Below are 16,565 nucleotides of genomic sequence, written 5' to 3'. Positions count from 1 at the left end.
GACTCATGTTTCAAACTGACTTTTTGGTTCTGGGACATTCGCTAGGTGAAATCCCATGTAAAGATTTATTTATTCTTTCCAAAATATGCTTGTATTCTGAGATTTTTTCTAGGCAAAGGCCAAATGTAACTTATACACTATTTGCCAAAAGCATTTGTCTGTCTACTTCTACATGTATTTAAATCAATAAGCTCAGACATGTATATAATCAATGAGGTCCAATTTCTTACCAGAAATAGCAACTTTAAGTATTCTGTAAACATCTACAAGGTTTAGGAGTGTGTTCATAGGTAGATGAGAAAACCAGAATTGCAGCCACTGCTCTACGTTCAAGAAGGTTGAGGTCAGGATTCTGCAGGCCAGTCAATCTTGTCACCAAACTTAATATGACTGCAACCATGGAGTGATTGGATCCCAGGAGTTAATTTAGTTATAATATATATATAAATTATAACTAAATTAACTCCTGGCTCCATGGTTGCCGTTATATTAAGTTTGGTGACAAGATTGACTGGCCTGCAGAATCCCGACCTCAACCTTCTTGAAGACTTTTTGCTCTGTACTGTATATATAATACTTTTGGCAATATAATGTGTATATGTCTCCCATGTAAAAAAGTATGTAGCTAAAAACCAACCTGCGCACCATAACACAATGTATCCTTGTCCCATTGTTCCTTTCTCCTTTAAACCATTCCATTTTCAACTCAAGAAAGAAAGAAAGAAAAAGTCGGTAATATTCTTGCTGAAGACTTGCATGCAGATATATGCATCTGTGCTGGACTTTGTAACTTTTATAAAGTTGTGCTGGATTTATGTGGACTGCATTTGGCCTTACACTTTCACCCATTTACAAACATTCTGCTTTACTTTGAAATATAGCTATGCCGGAGCTGTTGTGACACTTTTTGTTACCTAGTCACGTGTGTTGGTGTATCTAAAAACACGCAAACAAGTATCTACACAAAATAAATCAAGTGAAAGATCTGCCATTTCTTTAAAGTTCACTTCTATAGTGCATCTTGATCGGAGTGTATGTATTAGGATGACAGGTGCTAAATGTAAATTCTGCAACTGGGTTAAGACAGCCAACAATACTCTTGTCTTGAGGTCGTCTCCATGTTTTATTTGTTTTACTTATTAAATGCTTAAACATCTAAGAAAGGAAGCTCAACTTTGAAAACAATCTTTGTCGCTCCTTGCGCCATCCTAGCATTTTCATTAGCATAGATAGAGCATCTGCACTAGAAACTGTGGTTTTATTATTGAAACATTGTTGTGACTTGGAACCACTGTTATTACATAATGTTTCTGAAATTTGCTTATGCCACCGAATGTTTTATCATGTCTAAAACAGTCTGTGGCAGCCTGGCCTAGCTTATTATCAAATTGTGTATGCTGCAATATAAGATGTCTATGAAGGTGATAATGGGGTGTTATGTATCTAAGGCTGTGCATCTCCGTACACAAATGACATCGGGTTGCTATCGGCGACACAATATGTTTGCATTTCAGTACATATATACGAATTGAGGAAGTCAGGATATAAATCAATATTTTTTGTGGGCAGATCAGTATTTCTATTGGGTGAAAGGAATGTAGAAAAAACAAAAACCCACATTCAGTTGTCAGCCTGACAGGCTTAGAGTAGAAACCTCTTCCAGCCTGAATCTTTACAAAAGCATCTGTGGCTCTATGTTAAAGTCTTCAAAGGTCTATAGTCTTCAGAGGTTTTGGCTAGTCATTTTTTTCTAAACAAGTGGAAAATTGAGATAGTTGGAAGAGGGGAAAAAACAAAAAAAATCTCTCTTGTTGACAGTGAGCATGTAGCACCTTCATGATAAAATATATAAAAAAGTAGACTAACAAATTGCAGCAGGGTGTCTAGGAGTGTGTGCGGTGCTGGTGTCAGGGCCTTTTTTAGGACCAGCAAAAAAGATGACTGCTGCTGTTTCATTTAATTTGGTTGAAAAGGACAGACACTTAGCTCAGAGGAAAATACTTATTGAGTTGTGAACGTTTAAAGAAGTAAAAGTGTACAATAATATGATGCAAACAGATTAGCAGAAGTATAAACAAGTAGTCTGGTGGAAAATTCTGACAATGCTGTAGCTGCACAAGTGTTTAATAATTTCATATTTAGCAAACAGATTTCATTTCAACAAAAGACACACTAGAATACTGTAGGATCTTTTGTTAAACCTGTTTACAGTATATTCCAGCACTGATTCATTCTAAAGAGCGACACAATGATTTGCTGCAGGCGGCCAGTATTTCCGCTTGCTGGGAGAGGGGACCCTTATTAGCTTGAAGTTTATGTGTATAGCGCATGATGTCCCGTGGTGTTGGTGTGACTGACAATACAACTGGGAGCAATAATAATGAAGTACAAGCAATGAAAACTGACACTATCGCAGCAGTGGCGGCAGATGCTTTCTATGTGTATAAGAGGTTTTACTTGCAATGTAAGGCCAGAAATAAATTACATGAGCACACGCTTACCAGAACATACAATTTATTTTTAGAAGGGAAAAAAGAAGGGGTGTTGGGGGTTGAAGACATTAGAGAGGTAGAATTAAAGAAGGTGTAGGCCAGAATAAATCAGCAGCTTTTCCCAGGGTATTTACAAAGTAGACTGCGATACAGCCACAGGTAAATAAAAAGACCAGGACGGAGAGAACAGGGGTACAGAAACAGAAGATGCAGGAATTTCCCTGTCAATACAGGGTCTCAGGAAATGACATCAGTCATCACAAAGAATCACATAAGTCCTCTTTATTCCTACCAGGATGTTAGCATAAATCGTATCTCTTCCAGTTTGCTTTTTCTTTTTTTTTTTATCTTTCACTGAATCTCTGCTTACAGCCTGATAGCAGGGATTTGTGGAGAATACATGAAATTTCCCCTCAGAAATAAAAAAGCACAATGGCATTGCAAGTCAGATATCCATAAATCAGGATTTTCCTTCACATTCATATTATACCAGCTGCTGTAGGTCACCCTAAGCTTCAGAAGCAGCTTGTTAAAGTAGTGAAAGTAAAAAGCAAGCTTACGACATACAGTTTATAGAGACCCATTAAAATAAATAAGCTTGTAAATGTAGACTCTTTCTTTAACTCTAATTTTCTCTTATCCTGAGAAAAATAATGAAACAAAGTTCAATTCAACTTCCCCCTTAATTTGAGAGTGAAAGGCACTGAAAAGCTTATGTCCGTCAACAAATAAAATATGCATTTAGACAAAAAATATAAACATACATCAATAGTACTATAGTTAAAACTATGATTCCTGTCTATTTCTACAACTCAGATATCTCTGGCTTGAGGAATCTGGACGTTATTGTGCTGTAATAAAACCAGAAAGAATCCTTCACCTGAAAGTGCCATGTTGTAGTGTATTCAAAGAATTAATATCAAAACACTCCTGTTACATTTTTCGGTACCAGCCATGGATAGATTATATTATGCCATTTTGTACATTTGCAGCTTTGGTTATTTCATACCTTAATCTTAGAGGTAGGAGGTGGTGCTCCTACCCAGTAAGGGTTTCATCCATGACCATGCATCAAACTGATACACATTGTTTAAGTAAAAACATATGTGAACTGGTTTGTTTATGGGTACAAAACAGGAGGACTAATTGGTGAAGTGGAAAATGACTTCAATTCATTAAAAGAGGTTTGACTTAAAAACAGGGATTTTAAATTTGGGAAAAAGTTGTCAATAGTTGTAGAGAAAAACACACTGGGTACATGTAACCTGCTGAAAATGCTGCCTGTTTTAACTTAAAATATTATAACTGACATCATTGACATCTTGACATCTGCCACTACATGGTGCAGAACTCTGTGATGTTCTATTTTACTAGACTTCAATTTTTCAGAAAAAATAAGTATGACTGAAGTCCAGTGATCTGGAAAGTCTGGGTGCTTTTCATCAGCACGCTTTCCCCCGTCTTAATAGTGAGAATTGACGTGTCAAATGATGCATCATGCTTATTCTTACGTATATTCACCTTAAAAAGGTCCTGAAGCAAGGAAATGTTGATGTATCTAATGTAAAAAGAAGGCATTTAGTGACGCTTACATAAGTAAGTTTTAAATAAGATTATCCATGTTATTTTCAAGTCCTGTAAATCTAACATTTAAATAATTTTTTTCTGAAAACTTTCTCAAAAGACTAAATTTTAACTCAATAAAACTAACAGAAACCCTGTTTTTTAGTGGCAGCTCCTACAGATTCGTACTGGATAGTTTACTGTATTAGATAGATAGATAGATAGATAGATAGATAGATAGATAGATAGATAGATAGATAGATAGATAGATAGATAGATAGATAGATAGATAGATAGATAGATAGATAGATAGATAGATAGATAGATAGATAGATAGATAGATAGATAGATAGATAGATAGATAGATAGATAGATAGATAGATAGATAGATAGATAGATAGATAGATAGATAGATAGATAGATAGATAGATAGATAGATAGATAGATAGATAGATAGAAAGATAGATAGATAGATAGATAGATAGATAGATAGATAGATAGATAGATAGATAGATAGATAGATAGATAGATAGATAGATAGATAGATAGATAGATAGATAGATAGATAGATAGATAGATAGATAGATAGATAGATAGATAGATAGATAGATAGATAGATAGATAGATAGATAGATAGATAGATAGATAGATATCTTTATATATATAGATACATATATAGATATCTATATATATATATATTTCACTCATTTAGCAACAGAGGTGTATATCAAACACTTGTTCGCAGAAAATATATGCACAACAGGATTATTAATTGTAGAATCAAACAATATAGCTGGACTAGTTTGTATAAAGTCTATAAATATCTTGCCACTCTTCTCAAGAGTTGCTGATCTACAAACAGCTGCTTATATTTGAATTCTGATCGACCGAGAACTGTGATATCCGGGCGTCATCAATATGCAACAGTCTGAATCTATCTTATGAGGTGTGAGAGAGAATGTGGAAAAAGAGAGGTGTATAAGCACTTTAGACACACACAGAAACACACACACACCAACCCCTACACACACACACCCTACCTACCATCCACCCTTCCACCTAGCGTGGAGACGTAATGTTTCATTTCAGTCGCCCGTCTCTTGATGGAAAAAATGATGAATATTTATGTGAGAAACAGACACACCATTGTAGCTCCTGGCAGATTTTATCGATATTATTGAGCCATCAGTAACTATGTTCACATTTAAATTGTACCATCAAATGATCAATTCTGCCCCATCATCCCACTTCACTTGCAATTCACTCAGGTATTTCTCAGACTTATGTTTTACAGACGATTGCCCTGTTCATTTCATGACTATTGCATAATGACATTCACAGTTATTAACAATTGTTTTGTTGTGTAGTTTTTCTGACAATGTCAATGCTAATTCACAGGTATTAAATAATTTATTCAGGACAAGTGAAGGATTATGCTGTTGCAGGTATACATTATCATAAGTGGATTTTGCTGAGCGTCGGGTGGCCCTGGCCTTCACACCATACGTACCTTTAAGGGCTCTCTCTGTTTAAATCAGGGCATAAAGCTTAGCATAACTTAGTTTTGCTTATAAATCTCAATCTATCTTGCTACCACAGTACATACAACAGTTATTACCTATACATGATATTCCACTACAAGTGATCACTGAGATAGAGGTTGCAGCAGATTTTCCCAGAAATATGTAAAACTAGTAACATCACATTACAAAACGTCATCAAAAACCGATACAATTTACTCTGCAAACTACAGCCTCGAGGCACAACATGGCGTTCTCTTACAGTCCCTGGGAAAAATATGAATATCCCATTAACTTTTGCACATTTTGTCATATTGCAACCACAAACTTGTATAATTGTTTGGAGGATTTTATGTTATGGACCAACAAAAGCAGAGGATTACTGACAACTAACTTTTACAACAAAAAATCTGAAAAGTGTGGAGTGTATATTTATCCAGTTCCTTTAAAAACCTAAGTAAAATCCAGTGCACAAACAATTCTTCAGAAATCCCTAAATTAGTGAACAGAGTCCACTTGGAAGAGTTGCAGAGATCCACAGGTAAAGAGGGAGAATCTGTGGACACTGCACAAATCTGTCCTTTATAGAAAAGTGGTAAAAAGAGAACTCCTGTTAAAGTAAAGCCATAACAAGTCAAGTGTAAAATTTGTCATTAGCCATGCAGGGGACACAGCAAACTATAAAAGAAGGTGCTATGGTAAGAGACCCCAAAATGTATCTAGTAGTTTCCTTGTAAAGTCTTAGTAGATGACCTAGTGGGAAATAGTATAGTGGGGGATCACACTTATTCATAGCTCTATCAATTAAAGCTTTTGGGACTTACTCTATTTTACGTTTTATACTCTGCAGTATAACCTATAAAAACGTTTTAGTGCTCAGGACTCTTATACAATTATACTTCAATTCAATTCAATTCAGTTCAGTTCAGTTCAGTTCAGTTTTATTTATATAGCGCCAATTCATGACGTCTCAAGGCACTTTACAGAGTCAATTCAATCAAATCATACAGATTTCAAGTCGGGTCCATACATTCCAATTAATCCTAACTATCAAACAGTGCAGTCGGATTCAGTTTATTATTCAAATTGGTTAAAAGGTTTTCTATCTAGGAAACCCAGCAGATTGCATCGAGTCAGGAAATTACATGGACACAATGTAATTTATTTACTATGTTTTCTTGCGGCACTAGCAGCCTTTATTTTTGTGTCTTTTTAGACAGTAATCTGGCAGAGAATGGGTGGACGGAGGGGGAAGACATGCAACAAGGTTCACCTGTGCCAGGAATCAAATCCGCGACGGGCTGCGTCGAGGACTAAAGCATATTTTTCCTGCGCCACCACCGTGCCTAAAGACACAGTGTAATTTTAAAATTGCTTTGTTATTTTGTCCAAAAACAAATGTGATACAATGTTTTGCTGGAGGCGTTTTTATAGCTTTTAAACCAATTTTTAACTGTAATGTTATCATAAGTCCTGGTTTGAGCTTGATACTCAAATGCTACAACTTTAAGAGGTCACACAGTGCCAATTCATTGAAGTATTGGCAGTCCTACTGATGCATTAGAGTGATAAGCATTGGGTAGATTAGCATGTTTAGGACACACTTCAGCCGTCCACCATTTAAATACATCTGCTGACATTCAGCAACTGTCAATCTGAAAACCCAGAGAATCAATGAGTGACTAAGTTGACCCACTGATGTCCATGTAGAGTACCGGTATATATATCCAAACTGCACCAACTTGCAGCTTATTAGGATTCTCCTCTGCGTATTACTGCCAACATGTTTTGGAACACTCGTTCAAGATGAGAACAGGTAAAGGTCATCCTGTTGCCTTGAAATCAATAAATTTTCCATTCCACTAAACACACAGACTAAAAAGTATATGGAAATAAAACACTGAACATAAATAACTAACCGAGTACACTGTGTCACCTGTAATCAGGATCTATTGACTCCCCAAAATGTGGATTTGCTCCAATGTAAGTGACCAGAAATGGATCCAAGCTACTGCAGTTAGATTCATTTTACTCTTAAATAAGTGCCAGCAACCGGTTTTAATGTGCAGTCAGCTAACTTAATACATCTGAACAAAGGTCAACTTTTTATATGAACACTTGTATTACTATTGAGAGCTGATTCAGGTGGATTTTTACAAAATAAGTAAACAATTTCCATGAAATAAATGTAAGTGAAGCGTGACCTAACTTAGTAGTCAATTTCTCTTGGACTCAAAATAGAATTGACAAGAGAAGATGCCACTCGAGTAAGGCAGATGTGTGTCTGATTTGATAAAGTCGGGAAATGGCTAGACAAAAACTCACTTTTATCTTGACATGACACAGTAAGGAGAACGGTATAAGCGGTACATTACAATCTCCAAAGCTTCAGCCAATAAATACTATTGTTTTGAAATATCCTGCTGTTATTGACACATACCAAAGAACAAATCAACAAGAGCAGAGGATAACTGTGATTTTATTTAAAGAAAATGAACTCAAACCATGCAACCCCTTTAAAAAGTAAATATATTAGTAACCAACTAAACTTAAATAATTATCCAAGAAATAAAGTATTAGACCTATTACTCAAACTGTATAGACTTTATAAACCAAAAATAGGCAGTTTTAGTGCATTTACTTAGCAGTAAAATGTGATTAGTCTCTTGCAATATAAAGATTTTGTATGAAAAGCCCATTATCAGCTGCCTTATAATTGTGTATTGATGATCCATTAACTGTTAACCTTCTAAATATTAACTGGACTACTAACAAAATCAATTCCTTAATAAAGGTAGTGTCATAGAAAAGTCCTAATTGATGATTTGAAAACTGCTTGTAGCCTAATTATTTACTACATTAGCTATGAGTCCTTAAAAAGGTAACTTCATTGTAATATGGTGCCAGATCAGATGCTAGACATAAAATCTTGCCATAACTTTGTTTCAATAGAACAGATATTTTAGGCTGGGTGTAAACATATAGTATACATACCCAAACATAAGTAAATAGGACAAATTGTGGTGGATTATGTGATATTTAGGTGTATATGTTGCAAAATTGTTTTGCAAAAGATTAGAAAAGGGCACAAAGCTTAGGTAAACAGTGTGAACTACAGTGACTAGTGTTTAAATTAGATTTAGTGCGTTATTTTTAACTTAGTGACCTTAATTATATACAAAAACCTTGCAAAACCCAACAATATATGGTCTCTTAACTCTATAAGAATTTATTCATGCTTCCTTTGAGAAAATATGAAAAGCACCACCGGCATTCCTTGCAGAGCAAGTACAAAAACGTCCTGTAACAGAATGCACGCAGGACCAGCACAAAAAGAAAAGTGGGGTTTTGTTTTACTTTGTGAACAACTGTGAGGAACAGGACCATCAAAGAGCAAGCAGGTCCAGAGAGAAAAGGGAGAAAAATTAGGAAAAACTATAGAGAGCAAGAAAGAAATGAGAGCGTGGTGAATGTTGGAGAAAGAGGAGAGGAAATATGGTCCTCCACATTGTTGTGATCTGCTAAAGAACGGAGCGTGTCAGGAGAGGGGAAGAGACCGTTAATCAGCAGGAAGAGGTTAGACTACAAATGTGGGGGAGTGGAGAACATAAAATGTGATGGAGTAAAGTAGACAAGTATAATGTTGGTCTTTTGAGAAGATTAAAGGCTTGTTGAAATTCCTAATAATCAGCTGGATACAAAGACGTGGGGTAAAGAGCCGAAACAGCAATTTCCTTTGGGAACGAAATATATAATGACAGACTACAAGAAGGCAATGGAAGAAGATTTTTCCTTTAATACGTCTGAAGTTTACTATTTTTTCATCCGAGTAACTGATTCAAATACAAAATGCAAGAATACACGTACAGAGAGAAGAAATGGAAATAAAATGTGTTTCATCCTCCCACTAACTGGTAAAAAAATAAAAAAGCAACAGAAATGGAAACAAAGAGATTCTAAAACTCTTCAAAGCTCATCTTTCACAAATGTAACTTTGGAAATGGCTTTAAGTCATCATAACATCACAATTTGAGTTTAATGACATAAAAAAGACATCAGAATAAAATAAAGTTTAATAATCCCAGAAAGTGAATTAGCATACATATAGGAGTCTGTTTATAGACTATGATGCAAGCACTACAAAGGCTGCAAACTCCCAGACCTGCAATCCAGACAGCGGTCAGATCAAACACACAATATAATATGCTGCTCTCTGAGCATCAGATACCCCCTACAGGTTCAAAGAAGCTTGTTACCATTTCTTGATCCCCTGCTTTGGACTCAAGAGACCCAAGCCTATAGGACAAGAACTATTTGAAGCAAAAATACAAGAGAATCATTTATGTTGTGCACCAGACGTGAATAGAACTGGGCATAACCCTGAGCACCTGGATGACAGTTGGATCACATAATCAGGTAAAAAATAAGTCTTCAGACCAGTGGGGGGTAAGATAAAAAAGAACTGAAGAAAAGCTAGAAACCAACTTCAAAAACACTGCGACTTCAAAACTGCATGAAGGCTACATATCTGGGTTTTTTCAGAAAGTTCATAACCTTGAATTTCTCATTTATTTATTGCATGAACTGACATTTAAATAGTTGACTGTTAAGTTTATCTCTGTATAAAGTTGTGAGATGACTTTTTTCTGAGAAATTTGCACACAAATTTGAAACTCATAAGATTCAGGTAAAATTAGAGCAAGTAGTTGAAACATCTCAAATAAATAAGCAAATGTGGATTTGATAGAACTGGGGAGGTTTGAGCCTACATATCTGTGGACAAACCTAATAAATACAGCGGCAACAACTGTGGAACTGTGAAGCAAGAAATCTGACGGCAGCTGTAAAGCATCTGTACCGCTGACAGCATGAGCTGTTGCACCAAATGGGGAATAAATACAGTGTTACAGTAAATATAGATAGCTGAAAACAAGATGACATGGTTGAGAAACATCACAAGAATACGATGGGAGGAGCACACCATAAATGCTTTCAATGCTGGAGAGACCTGCATGAACTGAGCAATAAACTGATGAAGTTTAAAAGTGCAAATATAAATTTATTGGGCAATTGCTAATAAAAATGATATAGGAATGACTATAGACTACCAGTGATTTAAATAAATGTTCAATGATGCAGAGTTTGAGACTTTGATAAAAAACTATGTACCAGGAAGATGTTGCTCATGGTTACATATTTTAGTTAGATCTGTTTCTCATAATTTCTCATCTACAATATCAGTCAACATCCCAAACAAATATTAAACTGAAAAAAAAAACTGTGCAATAAAAAACTTCACAAAAGAATGAAGTTGAAATAAGCTAACATTTGAGAATTTTATGGGTATACTCTCCATATTTCATCAAAATACCTAAATACCATGGAAATAAACAAGGTTAAGTACAATGCTTTGTTTATGTTGATGAAATGGAGGTATGGTTGGGATGAAATGTTAACAGCGGATAGTTAAAAAACAATATAAAAGACTTGTTTTTAAACAAATCACAATGTAGATTGCTGATGAAAATCATCATTTGGTAATCATACACTTACTACTTGTAAAGCAGGATGAATTAATAAAACACTGATCAAGAGACTTTGAGAAAGAAAGACCTTTGTAGTCACAGATGTTAATCTCTCTTTGTGTGTGTGTGTGTGTGTGTGTGTGTGTGTATATGTGTGTGGATAGATAAAACGGTTTACTGTTTAAGTCCACATCTCTATTTACTGATTTCAGAAAAAAAGTCACCACACATCCTCTGTGTTTCAAGCTTTCGCAGGCAGATAAAGATTCCCAATGTGACTTCGTCCACTCTGATGTGGAACGATATCTGGAGGAAGCTAATAAAAAAGGCTGTTTAACAGAATATTTATACAATTTTTATCATATGGGAACCTAATAGCAAACAATACATGCTTACTTCCCAGACAAATATACATTATCTTGTTTGCTTTGTGGCTGGATCTCTCTGTTCAAATGGAAAAATAAAAATTATGAGCATGGGCTGAAAGTCAGACCTGTTTGCTAGAAATATTAACCAAATATTAGCACTTTAAAATGACAGCCTAATTTCCCAGCACTTGACCAGATATTTCCTTCTTCCGCTGCACAGTTGACCTAAATAGTGAAACTTTAAAAATGTATTTTTCAAGATTTACTTAATACTCTACATTTTGTTGTCTGGATGATTCATTTAAAATAAAAAATAAAAAATGTATTGATCCCAATGAACACAAAGCAACAGTGTGAATGCTCAGGTGTGTGATGTCTGTGCATATTCCCATGGCTTCTGTTTGACATCTCTATTAAACTGAAAAAACAAACAGAGGAGGTGCCCGAAGGTATCACTAACCACACTTACAATGAAGCCTGACATTCTTTTTCTTTTTACTCAACCATTCCTACCTTAAACCATAAAATTTCTATACTGGGGCTTTAAGTCTTAATAAAGCCAGAGAAGCATGAAAATCATAATTGTTTAATTAAACCTGAGTAAGTCTTTTGGTTGAGAAGCCAAATGTTTCCAGCAGGGAGGCCAGAAGTCATCTTTCTGCAAACAACTTTAACACTTATCTGATGCCCTAGATCCTTTATTCAACCATCAGTTCATTAGAAGTTGAAGTTAATTACTTACATCATAAACTAATAAAACGTTTTTTTAAAGACAATTTGATCCGTTTGGTTTTATTATCCCATTACCTTGGCTAAGATGAGAGAAAGCTAATTATTCACCAGTCTGTGTTGCAGGTTTGTCATTCCTACATCCACAGACTCTCACATACGCCCAAATCAACAAAGACCCTCCAAGTTGATGTTAATGCTTACCCCCTTGTTATTGCTATTCCTTACTTTCTTGACACATTAGATCTCTGCAAATGATCTTTGAAGGAGAAGGAAGACAACAAGATCTGAAGCAACAGAGATGATCAAAGACAAAAGTAGGATAGAACGTGTTATAGTGGAATTAACATGGCTGCTCTAAATGTAAAGTATAAATGCCACCTTGGAAAGGTATTCATCATTAACATTCTAAGTTTTGTTACATTACAGAAACAATAAACATTGTCTTGTCTTCATATGCACATTTCAGTGCAATTACGGCGATAAATACCTTTTACTAACTTTGAAAAGCTGCAGAATACAAATTTAGTCTGTTCTTTGCAAAATAGCTCAAGCTTAGTCAGATTGAATAGAGCTGTGAACATCAATTTTCAAGCCTTGCCCAAAATGCTCCAAACTTTGACTGGGCCATTTTCAAACATAAATAACTTTGATCTACACCATTTCATTGTAGATCTAGCTGTATGTTTGGGGTTGCTGTCTTGCTAGAAGGTGAACCTCCACAACAGTCTATTGTGGCCTTTAACAGGTTTTGTTCCAGAATTTCCCAAGATTTCTAGAATCTTTTCAACTCTGCCAAGTTCAAGGGCCTTGCCGAAGAAAAGCATCCCCACAGCATAATGCTGCACCCACTATGTTCCATAGTGGAGTGGTGTGTTCAAGGTAATGTGCAGAGTTTTGTTTACAGCTACACATAGTGATTTTTAGACAAAAAAGTTTGATTTCAGTCATATCTGACCCAAGCATCTTCTTTTTCAAATTTGTTATGGCTTCACATGAACCACAAGGTGGGTTTCGTCAGGTTTTCTACTTTCTAATCTTCCATTGAGGGCATATTTGTGGAGTACAGGTTAAATAGTTGTGGTGTAATAGTTGAATTCTACCACCAGAACTGTGGATCTCTGCGGCTCCCTCAGAGTTACCGTGGGCCTTTTGGCTGCTTCGCTGATTGACATGTTCCTTACCTGGCTTGCCAGTTTGGGTGGATGGCCATAACTTAGTAGGTTTTAGGGCTGCAAGAGTGTAGGAAAATATTCCACAGCTGAAAATTGTAATCAGTTGCAATTAACCTTTTTTTTTCAGGACACTTTTCTTTCTGTGCCATTAGATAATGTCCCAGCCACCCTCCACAACCATTAGCATCTCAGCCACTAAGGAAATAAACCTGGTGTCGACATTAAGGGAGGTTAAAGTCAATGCGACTGGCAAAATATGTTTTAAACATGCAGACCATGAACACACGGCACTTCAGATGTTATATACAACCAAATATGGATTTAAGCTGTACTTTTTTAATGTGATATTAAACCCACTGATATTTCATTTAAGGTTGTGATTTGATATATTGTGCAGAACTAGTAGGGGTGCAGTTGTGCCATACTCTTTCCACTTTCAGATGATCAATTGTACAGCGCTCTTTCAAATGTTTAAAACTTAACTTATTGTTCTATGATCTAATCCTGCTCTAAACATCTAACATATGTCAGACTAAATCACACACAGGTGAACTCTATAATTTATGCAACTTCTGATTGGTTGCACTTGATTTTACATAGATATCAAAACAGGGGGGTGAATATAAATGTATTGTAGGTTAATTTTTCTGATCTATCCTTGTTTCCTTTCCTTTGCACTTTAGCATCTATGTCTGACATTCTGTTGGTCTATCAAATGAAATCCTAATAAATGTTATTGAAGTTTTGGGCTGTAACGTGATGAATATGAAAAAGTTCAAGGTTTATGAATATGTTTGTAAGGAACTGTATGTTTATTTGCAAAATCTCACACTCCCTGACACCTCACACTCCCCGAGTTTAAGTAATTCAGTACAACAAATATCTGAACCCCACATATTTAATATGTTCAGTAAGTAGTGCAACTCCAGATAAATACATTTATTTTTTTTATAGTAGAGACTTCTCTCCTTTCCTTTTATCTCTTTTTTTGGTTTCCCTCTTCATTTTGTCATTTCCTTAGGATGTCACACTTAACTTCTCTTTGAGACAAACCGCAGAGATCTGAGACCAGAGCCCCTGTATGATGCACTGGTGTAGCTTCAGAGACTGCTAATTAAGTCGCAGCACAAAAGGGCCCACCAAGGGAGCACGTGGTGAGGAAAAAAACAAGCACAGCCAGTTTTTTTTTTTGGCATTAAGGTTCTCAGTCCTTCAGAGGATTTTGTCAGACGGGACCTCACAACCCCTGTTGAACCCACATTTAAAATTATACAAACTCACAAGCTCACAACAAGGTGGAGAGGTAAAAGAAGCTAGTATGTGTTGTACTCAGAGGCATTTGGGGATGAAGTCATTTATTTCAGCTTCTGTACGGCTTATTAGAAATGACATATGCACAGTCTGATGTCATTGTTCCTGTACTGTGTTCAACCAGTACACCCAAAACACTCTCACTCTACAAATCCCCACTACCCCACTACCAACAGACCACTTAGGCGACACGCCGCTCTCAAGCTCGACCTGCATTGATTTATTAAACACCCAGACACCGATAGCCACCCTGTTACTCACCCCCATACCCACTCACAAACACACACCCACATAATCCCCTCCCCCACGAGTCCAGTAGCATACAGTGTCAGACGCTCTCTTTCATAGACAGGGTCATCGGTTTAATGATATCAGCTATGAATCCTCCCAGCCTGCTTCCATTCCACACTCCAGCACATAAAATCTACAGAATTGGCTTTAAATTTACCGCAGATTTGTCTGAATGGCTTTCTGCGGACAAGCTGGCGGAAATCTCTTTTTTGTCTTGATTGAAAACAAGATTGGATGACTGTGGACTATTAAACCAGTAAATGTTTCTTCTTTGTCTCTTAAGGTATTTGTAATGCTGAAATTGTTCTGGCTATAGCATTCCAACACTGTGATGGGAAAAAAAATTGTACTGCAAAAACACTCCAAGAATCTATACAATAACAGACATACATCACTGTGAACAGTATTTGACGCTTTAAAGATTTCATAATCTTTTTGCTTTTGTCCTACTTAAGAGCTTTAAATAAAAAAAAGTTATATCAGACAAAGACAACCTGGGTAAAAAAAAGGTGCCATTTTCACATAATTATTTCATTTACTGAGGGAAAAAAGCTATCCAAAGCAACTTGCCATATGTGAAAAAGTAATTGCCTACTAAACCTAATAACCAGTAGTTGGCAACAAATGCCCTCATGCATTGGCAATAGCCGGCAACGGGCCTTTTACATCGGAGTAAAGGAATAGTTTGTCTGTTTGAAGTCATGTGACAGCATCTCGGTCAGAGTTAAGAGCAGACTTTGACTATGCCTCTCTAAAATAATGGGAGTGGATATTGGTTTGCCGGAGTTTTAAAGCCTTTAAATAGTTTTGTAACACTTTCCGACCGATAGACGTCAATGACTTCGTTTCTTATCTCTGGAAGATAAGAAACAAAGATATTTTAGTCTACTTCATATTGTCAGAAAGGTTCTATTTAACTTCTTTGATTGTACAATTCTGAAATATACATTATTTGTTTCACAAAGGGCAAGGTTGGTTTGGGTAGCTTTTGTCTCTTAATAAATGAACACATTTTTTGGAAACTGCATTCTGTATTTTTATTGGATATCTGAAGACATCTGTAAGGGGGAAATACTTTTCCACAGCACTGTACACACAAATATCGACTATTTTCCATATGTACATGAATGCAAACTGTCCCATCGGGTCTATAAAACCTTGTGAAACCTGGGGGAGGGGATGGATGGTGCCATATAAAAGCTCAGTTTGTCCAACCGCTTTGTGACTACCTTAATGGACACACATGCACAAAGATGCACACAATCTCTACAAACAAAATTGTACATTGCTGTGTGCATGTCAACACAGAGTGGAAAACACAACATGAAAACATAAAGACACCCTGCAGCTTCTGTAACCAATATACATGTTAAAAGACAAACTATTCATCTTTTATTGCTTACATCAATGAAGACATGCTATCTGATTAACAACCTTCATCCCTAAAGTAATTAGATGCATAAATACAAACATGTTGCAATCCCACATGCTACAAAGTAACTGCTGTACATGCAGCAGCACCTCTTCAAATGTATAAAATCTGATCTGTACCATTAGTTAGTAGATAAGTGGCTGAATGACAAGCGGAAAC

At 36.1% G+C, this 16,565-nt stretch overlaps 1 protein-coding gene across 5 annotated transcripts in view; it reads right to left on the bottom strand.

Annotated features, from left to right (window-relative positions):
* lrp8 (low density lipoprotein receptor-related protein 8, apolipoprotein e receptor) overlaps positions 1-16,565 on the bottom strand; it is a 238,165-nt gene that overhangs the window by 132,664 nt on the left and 88,936 nt on the right. The window lies entirely within an intron of this gene.

Source organism: Girardinichthys multiradiatus, chromosome 9, assembly GCF_021462225.1.
Source record: "Girardinichthys multiradiatus isolate DD_20200921_A chromosome 9, DD_fGirMul_XY1, whole genome shotgun sequence".
Lineage (NCBI taxonomy): Eukaryota > Metazoa > Chordata > Actinopteri > Cyprinodontiformes > Goodeidae > Girardinichthys > Girardinichthys multiradiatus.
Note: the sequence above shows the minus strand (reverse complement) of the source record. Positions and strands in the feature narration are given on the sequence as shown.